We start from the raw sequence: 9,044 nt of genomic DNA on the forward strand, positions 1-9,044 counted from the left end.
CGGAGCTTGGACGCCGGGGCGGCGGCCCCGGCTGGTGGTGGAGGCGGCGCCGGCGTCTTCGCGCTAGCGAGGTGGAGTGCTCCGGCCGTTCGGTGTCGCGTGGGCGGAAGGGTATTGGCCCCGAGGCGAGGTGGTTTCCCGCGCGATGGCGGCGTTCGATGGGCATGCTAGCCCGGAGGCAGCTGCCGGCGTTGCTGCCAGAGGTTGCGGCGCGTGCGGGCAACACTCAGGTGGTAGCTGCGAGTGGCGCACGGAGGCAGTAGCTAGGGTGGTGGCAGGATGGCGCAGTGCTGCTCTGCCGAGTTCCTGGGCCAGATCTGGGCCCATGCGGGTTTGTTGCCTAGGCGAACTCTGGTGCATTCTGCTGCTTCGTGCGGGGAGGTTGTCGGGGGACGGCGGCCTCGGATCGAGGGCGACGTTTCTTCGTTATTGTGGCCTGGCTCAGTTCAGGTCGGCATGGGGGCGGTTCTTCGCGGCAGGAGGTCCGGTGCAGAGATGCCACCATTGTTGTTTGGTGGTCGACAGAAGAGGCCGGTTCAGCGGTACAATTGGGAAGGAGATCCAGGCAAAAGCCTATCCCCGACTTCGGTTTGGTGTTGGCGATGGCGGCGTTTGCGAACGTCACTCTCTTTCTTGGAGGCATCGTTGAGGAGCCTCCATTTCTCTCCAACGACAATGTCTTGATCTCTCCGGGTGAAAACCCAAGCTCCGATTATCCGGAGCGGGCGATGGTGGCGTCTTCGTCACTTCCCTCTTGAGGGTGTCGTCTTGGAGAGTCGACGTGTGGCTGTTTGGTGGTGCTCCTCTTCTGTCTTGGCTTGTGAGCGTCGGGCGGCGCCTCCGAATTGTGGTGGTGCGCCGAAGCGGCAACCTCGGGATCCATGGCGGTTAGCAGCCTCATGGGGTGCGGCGATTTCTTGGCTTGGCTTGGGTGTCAGTTTGTGTCCCTTGTGCGGCGAGGTTGTCGGCTCGGTCGACACATCTCAGCGCAGGCAGTTTACTTTTCATCGGGCCGGCGGCTACGGATGTTGGCGTGGCGGCCATAGTCTGCGGTCGGTTTGTCGGTGCAGCTTGGCCTCGGGGCGAGGTGGTTTCCCGCGCGCTGGCAGCGTTCGATGGACATGCTAGCCCGACTGTGGCTACCGACGTTGCGGGTGGAGGTTGTGAGTGGCGCGGCCAGCACTCGGGCGGTGGCTGTGAGCGACACAGTGAGGCGGAAGCTAGGGTGGTGGCGGCATGGCGCAGTGTTGCTCTGCCGAGTTCTTGGGCTAGATCTGGGCCCATGCGGGCTTGCTGCCTAGGCGAACTGTGGTGCGGTCAGGAGGATGTCGGGGTGTCGGCCCCGGATCGAAGGCAATGTTTCTTCGTTGTTGCGGCCTGGCTCAGTTAAGGTCGACATGGGGGGGGGGGGGGGGGGTTCTTCGCGGCAGGAGGTCCTATGCAGAGATGCCATCGGGGTTGTTTGGTGGTCGACAGAAGAGGCCCGTTCAGCAGTACGGTTTCGAAGGAGATCCATGCAAAAGCCTAGCCCCAACTTCGGTTTGGTGCCGACGATGGCGGCGTTTGCAAACGTCGCTCCTCTTATTGGAGGCATCGTTGAGGAGCCTCCATTTCTCTCCAACGACAATGTCTTGGTCTCTTCGGGTGAAAACCCAAGCTTTGGTTACCAGAGCGGGCGATGGTGGCGTCTTCGTCACTTCCCTCTTGAGGGTGTCGTCTTAGATATTCGATGTGTGTCTGTTTGGTGGTGCTCCTCTTCTGTATTGGCTTTTGAGCGTCAGGCGGCGCCTCTGAATGGTGGTGGTGCGCTGAGGCGAGGCCTCGGGATCCATGGCGAGTAGCAGCCTCATGAGTTGTGGCGGCTTCTTGGCTTGGGTGTCAGTCTTGTGTCGCTCGTACGTCGAGGTTGTCGGCTCGGTCGACACGTCTCAGCGGAGGCGGTTGACTTTCCGTCGGGATGGCGGCTACGGATCTTGGTGTGGCGGCAGTGGTCTGCGGGGGGTTTGTCGGTGCAGCTTGGGTTATGGGCGGCCGGGTCGCGCGGCGTCGCAACTCGATCACGAGAGGTGGTATGTCGGGTTGGCGGTCCCGGAAGATGGTGTTGTTGGTCTGCGTTGGGCGTGGCGGAGCGGCGGCCCCGAAGTTTTGGCAGTGTTGTGGGCATCGATCTCGTGTCATGTGGGCGACAAGGTCGCTTTGGCGCAGTTCTCCTGGAGGTTTGTCTTCTTCGCCTAGTTGGAGCGTCCTCTCATAGCAATCATGGCTACTTCTCTCCGGTAAAGGTGGGAGGCCAGCCGGTCTCGGCGAGTGCGTTGTTTGTCGATGTTTTGGGCCCTTGTGTGCCGGTATTGGTCTAGGTTTAGCCCGATCTGTTGGGCCCTTGTGTGCCGGTATTGGTCTAGGTTTAGCCCGAGTTGTATCGGTTTTCGCCCAGTATTTCGCTAATTAACTGGACACTATTTTTTTAATTAATGGATAGGCAAAGCTTTTGCCTCATTTAAAAAAAATCAGAGCCATGGTGGCTAATTGTGCCAAACTAAAGGGGGCGATTTATTTAAAAAAGAATTGCACGAAATGACCCTTCGGCCAAATAATTTCACGCCTGAAACTCTTTTGTATGGTGTCCTTCGCAAGGGCGCCACGCCCTTCTGTGTGGCCTTCTGTGTGGCGTTCTTCGCAAGGGCACCACACATTCTGTCATACGTGGCAGGTCGAGCTTGCCAGCCTCAATGTGTGGCGCTCCTCCCACGGGCGCCACATAGACAGGAAGGACGCCACACAAAAGGGTTACAGGCGTGATTAGAAGCGTGAAATAGTTTGCCCAAAGGATCATTTCATGTGTATTTTTCCTACAAAGGGTTATTTTTTGTAAATCGCCACCGAAGGGTACTGGTAATATAATCCGCCGTGGAGGATGTACAAAACCTGCATAAACTGAATGTGGATGCAGCTTTTAACCCCGATTCAGGAAGAGGAGCAACTAGAGCAATTAGATGTGGCTTCAAGTTCAATGGAAGGAACTGGTAGAACCTGTCCACAATCAATCTGAGTATAGAGGCTTCGCTGGCTGCAAATGAGGGAGAACTGGTTCGATGATCCTCCCGCTTTTCTTATTCTTGTAGTTGCGGATGATCATGTTATCATTAATTAAATAATAAAGTCACCTAAAGTTAAAAAAAAGATTGCTACTTGACAGTGACACGATTTCAAGACCACCTCATTGACATGTGGCACACAGCATCATGCAGAAGAAGAACCACACCAGAGTGAACTGGTCAGAGCAAAATAGTACACTATGGATTTATGATATAACAATCCCTAGGCTCAGTCCCCGGAGCGACCTTATTTCTATGGACAGAGAACATATACACATTGTCTTCTGTTAGACATATCCGAAAGCTCCCTTAGGGGAAATGGCTAGTGACAACTGACAAGGTTCCTCTAGGGGAAATCGCTGCTTATAATATTTCACCTTCATCCAATGTGACAAATATATTTGGAAATTTGCTTAATGGAATTGACAAAAAAGATAAAGCTAGAATTCACATTGGTGTTTCGGCTTTATGTTGGTCAATATGGAATTGCAGAAATGATATTGTTTTTAACAGGAAGGACTCTACTAATTTTTTGCAGGTTATCCACACTATGGTCCACTGGATCCAGCTTTGGCGTTTCTTGCTCCCGGAGGATCAGCGGGAGTGCATGGTTTCTGGATGCAACCGTCTTGGAATGGTCGCCCAGGATATTTTCTACCAGGTTACTTGGCGGCCTGTTAAGAGATTACATGATGCTTAGATTGCTTAGTACTCTTTTATTGTTTCGATCGTTGATTTTTGTAACGATCCTCGTTGATCCTTGAGTTGTAAATTTTGAATATTTCGTTGATTAATAAAAGGCTGTGTGCATCAACCGATGCAGAGGCCGAGGTATACCCCATTTCGAAAAAAACTAAGCCTGCATGGTTCTAATCTCCCATCTTCTATCTTAAGATGCAACCTGGGGGTCTCTTCCATCAGTTTCATCTCCTTGTTCATAGTACTAACATTTTTGGAGCGCCTCCAGACTGAAAAGATTTCCAGTGTAAGGCAAATGTAGCTCCTGAAACAAATAGAAGCATCTAATCAGGTTTTATTACAGTATGATTACAAATATTCAATACTTTCTATGGTTAAATACCAATAGGAAAACCTTCAGGTAGAATGCTTTGCAAAAACATTCAGCATCTCTTACAAATAGCACACTATACATGCAAAACAAAAGAACTTCAAAAAAGAAACATCTATTTGTTGGGCTTTTGGGCTCTATTTGTTCGGTGGTGATTGCTTAGTCCTGATGGACTACTAGGAATGATCTTGCATTTAATCAGAAATTTTGCAAAACAATCCTGAAATGGTTGCTTCACAAGGCAGTGTCACTCGTCGAGCAGTGAAGACTCTTCTCCCCGAACCAGAGAGGCATTAGTTGTTATGATAGCTAAGATTCATATCCTGGTATATTCTACAAGGAAAGGACCAGTGAAGTAGGGGACGCCAATGCGTATGCTAGTTTGCTTGTGGTGTCTTTTGTTGGTTGTTCCGAGTGCATGAGCTATGCAATATCTCCCTTCTTTCTCACAACTTCTTGATTTTGCTCAGTGCCCCTCGAGGCGTTTGTAAGTTGGGAAACCAGGCTGAAAATCTTAAACTTTCAAAGGAAACCAGGCTGAAAATCCTTTCCTCAGAAAAAAAATTCTACCACCGTAATGGGCATGTGCTGACATGTGTATGGAGCATCAGCAATATCTGTACTACAACTATTTGGTTTTGGTAGGGTTCCCTCGTAACAAATTAACGATGTTTAGGGATGATTCACAGAGGCTACCCAAGCCTATCATCTTTACAGGTTAGCCATGCAGTTTTTCTTGTTTGCAGAAATATCTTCAGATTAACTTTTCTATTTTGAGTTAGAGATGGGATGATCACACATGTCAAAATGTTATAACCATATATGTTATGACTTAGCTTTTATAACATAAAAACACAGAACGGAGACTCTGAAAGTAAGGAAGGGTAATATAGTGAATGGATGGCTATGATCATTGTTTTTGAGTCACCAAATGGTTGTAATCGCTGAGCCGGTGGCAGAAATTGGGGGCGACTAATCACCAATTAGGACCGACTAATCAGCAGCTGGTGGGCTGGCGACTCGACTTGACTCGGTGACTTAAAAACCTTGGACATGATCACCCAGACTCTGGAGTACAATGAAAAGCAAGTGCAAAAAGGGCACCTATTACTAAAAGATATAATGCTGTTGCGATCGGAGCCAGATGAAGGCACTCCCGCGCGCGTGATTTTGGACTGTAGGATCTAAGGTAGAAACGATCCATGCCGTCAGTTTCATCAGAGATCTTTCACGCTAGGCTGTCTTTTTACGGTCACTGTAACTGGAACCGGCCTAAGATGGGTCCATCCGTCAGTCTCATTCCACCGAGACAATTTCGTAAAAAAACAAATAGCGCTCCCTCCTGAATCGCGTTCACCTCCACCCCGCCTCAGTTCTCCCCTTCGACCGCCCCTCCCTGGCTCCCCACCTCCGAAATCTAGGTCGCGGCGGCCGCTCCGGCCGCACGCCCGACTCCCTGCCGCCGGCATCCCTTCTCCCCTCCCCCTTCCACCGCACGTAGAGTCCCGCCCGACTCCCTGCCGCCGGCGCACTTCCACGACCTCCTCGCCGCCCTCAGCCCGGCCATCAACGCCCTCTTCTTCGCCCCCGGTGCCGCCACCTCCTCGGGATGCAAACTGCCTCAGCTTCTGCAGGGGGTTCAACGCCTGCTGCACGCAAGCCCGGGCCTCGCTGCTGCCGGCTCAGCTCCTCCGCGTGTCCATCGCGGTCTGCGCCGTCACGGGGGCGCCCTGCGGTATGAGGTTCCAGCCCGACGAGGACGGCGGGGACATGAAGTCTGTGGGAGAGCTCGCGCCGGGGGAGATCGTCGTGTTGCTCTCGATGTGATGGGGCATGGTCTGGAGCGGTGCGCGGGGCGCCCTTAGGGTTTCTGAAGGGGTGAAAAGGCTGCTCCCGGACGTCTCGCAACTGGTGCTGTCGGCACCCTCGAGGATGACAGGGAGTCTAGGGATGGGAGGTTTAGAGTGTTACTGGGAAGGGGGTGACGGTCACGTCGTGGGTGATCTCCACTGTCCCCGGGCTTGGCAGCGGCCTCTCGCATTATGTGCGGGACATGTTGCGGTCCTGCGAGGTTGATGCAGTGAAGGTAATCCAATTGTATTTCAGAGTAGTTTGTTATCATAAAATATTGAACAACTTTCTTTGTTAACTCATATAATGGATCTTAGATTAGTGCAATCTGATGTGCCATCACCATTGTTTCCTTAGTTCATAGAGGTCGTCGCAGTGTGATCAATTTTGGTAATCCCTTGTGCATCTACTTGATTCTAATTCCTTGCTAAGAAAGCCATATTATTCTTTTTTGCATTTGATTGTTTAGAACGAATAAACGATGTTTTTCCCTGTAAGAATGTTTCTTAATTTTGTTTCTGCTAGAGCACAACCTATTTAGAGCATCAATGGAGAAACCATCAAAACAGATCAAAGAACAATTCTGTTCAGATTAGGATTGTTCCAGTTACTGGGTTAGAGTTTCAGAGTTTTTCACTTGACCACGATTTGTTCTGTTTAATTATACAATGAAACAAGCCTTGTGCTATGATGGAGAGCTGAAGATGAGATGCTTCTGTAGCTGCTATAAATTAAATAGACGTATTTAGAGCAATTGTAGAGTGTAGACAATGACATTTCCATGTATCTCTTTCCAAGTTAAGGGATTTTCACATAGAATTGACTTAACCCTAAGAAGTGCGTATATTGAAAATAATAATGTGTGGATGATCTACAATTAGTAAATAGTGTAAGCCTGTTGAGCTGCATGTGTTCTATGGGCATCTGCCGCTCCATGCACTGGTCTGTGCCGGTGCGACATGTGCCCCACTGTGGGGTTTACTTTGACCGTTGTTGCTGCGTCGGTTGGGCGTATGTGCTGAGGTTGCGGTCATATCTCACATGAACTCCGCCGCTCACTCCTCATCCCCTACTAGGGCTCATAGCCCCCGCCCATCTCTTGCCCCCACCGTACCTCCGTTCCGCCCTCCATCCCGAATCACCAGCCAACCTAGGTTGTGCCGCTGTCCATCGTCGACTTCATTGGTTCCAAGCGGGGAATGGAGGCGACTTAAAGGGAGGCTTCTATGGATGAGCGGCAGGAGGCCACCCACCTCCATGTTGGTCCCTACAAGACCCATAATCAGAGGTAGTGGGATGGCGTTGCGCTGGCCCGTACCGCTGTCATTCGTGATGGGGCAAGAAATTATCGTGTTTGCTTGGGGGTTGGGGGTTTGGGGATTAGAGGCAGGGAATGGGAGTTGGAGATGTAGGGACTTTTTAATCCATTGATTGTTTGGGTGGAGTGGGAGTTAAGTAGGGAAGTGAAAAGGTAATTAAGACGGGGGATGTGGAATATGCGTCAACTCCCATTCCCTTTCCATTGATTTGCCAAACAAGCTGGGTACATTCCGCCCGCTGTATGTCCACGGCCTCAACGTCTTGGGCTCGGGCGTTTCTGCTTCTGGACATGGCAGGGACACGGCAGAAAAGCTACATGCACGTTGCTGTGTGTTTATCTAAGTATGCATTTTTTAGACATGTATTGAGTATTCATTAATACACTGCAGAGGTACATCAACAAAGCCACTGTAACAAATAATATTCGTACTTCCATAGTGAGAAGTTTGTACCAACTTTGTGTTTCTTACTATAGAAATGCATACATAGATATGATCCTAACATAGATAATAAATATTTGACTGGAATTTAGTATAAGGATTAATGCAGCTTTAGAGTGGTTGCAGATTGGTTTATTGATATCTAATAACATTTCACTTTTAGATAGTTTACCTCATATATTTTCTGCATTGTTGCAAATGGTCCTGAGGTTTGAGCATAAGAGTGCTTAGAGTATAAAGATCAATAGATGGCGAGGGATCCAACATCAGAGGTACATGAAGTTACAAGTCTACCCCCTTTTCATGTGACAAAATTATTAGGTGAATTATCTGTTGCACCAATTTTGTCAAGAAATCCAAATTATTGATTTGAGTAGAACAAGAAATATTTCTCACAATTGCATTTTCAATCTAAACAACAAATGTGTTTAAGTTATAAGCTATATTCAATATTTATCTTGCGTGTACATGATTGACTCTTCCTAGACTTGGACGAACAATTTTATTCTTAGCTTCTTAGATGCAATACATAGCAATATATAAATCAGTTTATCAACACCTTAGTTGCAAAGGAGTTCTAATTATTCATTAAATACATGTTTCTTGAATAAATATTCGTTTTTGCATGACGGATGGCATGTCAGATTAGTTGCTACTGTTTTGGTACCGTCATTTATATTTTCCTACACAATCTAGATTTTATACCCCAGATCAGCTACATCATATTCTGTTATTTTATTGACAGGGAGCTTTGGTAAGCTTATTATGCCTTGATATTATTTTTCCCCTGAAATGCTGGAATCATGTTCAACACTCTATCAACTCAGTCAAAAAAAAACCCGCATATCTAGCAACTGTCAAGCTATAGGTGTAACTTCAGTATACCTATATGATCTGTCGTGCACCTTTCATTCTTTTGTACTAAAGAATTCTACAAGGATTTGGCCATCATCATTGGTTTAAGTGTGCTCATCTTGGATCTCTTCCCGTGTTCACAAAATGTTTGTTTCATTTTTTCTTTACCTCGAATTTGTTTGGATCTCTTCCCGTGTTCAAAAAAAGTGGGCAATAACTTAAGGCGTTGGTAAAAATATTTTCTTATATGTTTGTGTTCTATCTTTAGCGACTCTTTATATTTCACAGTGATGGAAACGGTGGGTGTGAAATGGGAGAGGGTTCTTATATATTTATGTGGTTCAACCACCTTTAATATTTCACTGTGGCGACAACGTGTGTAGCAGTAGTGGGTGCCGGAGGAGGTAGTGACCC

Source organism: Lolium rigidum, chromosome 5, assembly GCF_022539505.1.
Source record: "Lolium rigidum isolate FL_2022 chromosome 5, APGP_CSIRO_Lrig_0.1, whole genome shotgun sequence".
NCBI classification, from domain to species: Eukaryota; Viridiplantae; Streptophyta; class Magnoliopsida; order Poales; family Poaceae; genus Lolium; species Lolium rigidum.